Source organism: Chrysochloris asiatica, unplaced genomic scaffold (assembly GCF_000296735.1).
Source record: "Chrysochloris asiatica unplaced genomic scaffold, ChrAsi1.0 scaffold00177, whole genome shotgun sequence".
NCBI classification, from domain to species: Eukaryota; Metazoa; Chordata; class Mammalia; order Afrosoricida; family Chrysochloridae; genus Chrysochloris; species Chrysochloris asiatica.
Genome location: NW_006408695.1, coordinates 6,226,093 through 6,228,426, shown reverse-complemented (window position 1 = coordinate 6,228,426; position 2,334 = coordinate 6,226,093).

Here is a 2,334-nt window from a genome sequence, read left to right as displayed (position 1 = left end):
AGCAAAAACAAATGTGAAGATGGCACAAGATTAGGCAGTGTATTGTGCTGCTTTGCATAGAGTTGCAAAGGGTTAGAACCACCTGAATGACGCCTCACAACAACACACAATAATAATTTCCCCAACAAAAAAATAAAATGGGGGCATTAAGACATCTGGGCTGGAGTCCAGCCCAATCTCAGGAATTCATTGAAATGTATACACTCGATTGTTCCTTGTCTCCTCTCTATAGCGAGAATACTTGCATTAAGGGTTTTCTGATATGTATGCATTTCTCCAGAGCTTAGGGTCATTGAAAGGAACCCTGTGGCCCAATTGTTGGCACTTGGATGGTAACCAAATATTTGAAGATTTGAACCAACCTGGAGCCTCTGTAGAAGAAAGACCTGGATATTTGTTTCTGTAAAGATTATTGTATATTTGCTATTAGTTGCCATTGAGTCGGTACCGACTCATAGCAACCTTATGCACAGCAAAACGAAACACTGCCCGATCCTGGGCCAACCTCACTACTGTTGCCATGCTTAAGTCCATCGATGCTGCCACCTGGCCAATCCATCTCGTTAAGGGTCTTCCTCTTTTTTCTGACCCTCCACCTTACCAATCATGATATCCTTCTCCAGTGACTGGTCCCTCCTGACAATATGTCCGAATTATGAGAGACGAAATTTGGCAGTTTGGCTGCACTTCTTCCAAAACAGATCTATTGGTTCTTTTGGCAGCCCATGGCGCTTTCAGTGTTCTCCTTCAACATCATAACTCAAAAGCATCAATTCTTCTACGGTCTTCCTTATTCATTGCCCAGTTTTCACATGCATATGAAGTTACTGAAAAGCTCATGGCTTGGGTCAGGAGCACCTTGGTCCTCAAGCTGACATCTTTGCTCTTCAACACTTTAAAAAGGTCTTGTGCAGCTGATTTGCCTAATGCAATATGTTATTTGATCTCTTGACTGCTGCTTCCATGAGTGTTGATAGTGGATCCTTGACAGCTTCAATGAATGAAGTCCTTGACTACTTCAACCTTTTCTCCTTTGATAAGAATGTTGTTTATTGGTCCAGTGGTGAAGATTTTTGTTTTCTTTACATTAAGATGTAATCCATACCGAAGGCTGTGCTCTTTGACCTTCATCAGTAAATGTTTTAAGTCCTCTTTCACTTTCAGCAAGCAAGGTTGTATCATCTGCATATAGCAGATTATTAATGAGTCTTCCTCCAATTCTGATGCTACATTTTTCTTCATAGAACCCAGCTTCTCAGATTATTTGCTCGGCATACAGACTGAATAATATGGTGAAAGAATACAATGTTGTCACACACCTTTCTTAATTTTTAAACCATTCAGTGTTTCCATATTCTGTTCAAACAACTGCCCCTTGGTCCATGTACAGATTCCTCATGAGCACAATTAAGTGTTCCAGAATACTCATACTTTGTAATGCTGTCCATATCTTGTCATGATCCACACAATTGAAAGCTTTTGCATAGTCAATAAAGCACAAATAAACATCTTTCTGATATTCTCTGCTTTCAGCCCAGATCCATCGGACATCAGCAATGATATTCCTCATTCCACAGCCTCTTCTGAATCCAGCTTGAACCTCTGGAAGTTCTCTCTCACTGTATGCTTGCAGCTGTTTCTTCATTACCTTTAATAAAACTTTACTCACATGATATACCAAAGAGATTGTCTGATGATTTCTGCAATCCATTGGGTCACCACTCTTTGGAATGGGCAATCAGTCAGCATATAGTTGTCTTCCAAATTTCTTGGCTGAGATGAGTGAGTGCCTCCTGTTCTGCCTCACTTTCTTGAAATACTTCAATTTTTATTCCATCAATTCCAGATGACTTGTTCTTGGCCAATTCCTTCAATGTACCTTGGACTTCCTCCTTCATGGCTCTTGATCATATGCTACCTCTTGAAACAGTTGAACAGTAACCATTTCCTTTTGGTACAGTGGCTCTGCATATTCCTTCTACCTTATCTTGATGCTTTCTGCATCATTCAATAATTTGCCCAGAGAATCTTTCAATAATGAAAGTCAAGGCTTGAATTTTTTTTTTTTCAGTTCCCCCAGCTTGAATAATGCTGAGGGTGTTCTTCCTTTTTGGTTTTCTGATTCCAGATCTTTGCACATTTTGTTGTAGTATTTGGTTTTATCTTCTCAAGATGATCTTTGAAACTTTCTGTTCAGCTCTTTTACCTCCTCTTTTCTTCCATTTGCTTTAGCATTTCTATTCTGGAGAGCAAGTTTCAGTGTCTCTTCGACATCCATTTTGACCTTTTCCTTCTTTCTTATCTTCTCAATGACTTTTTGCTTTCTTCATGTAT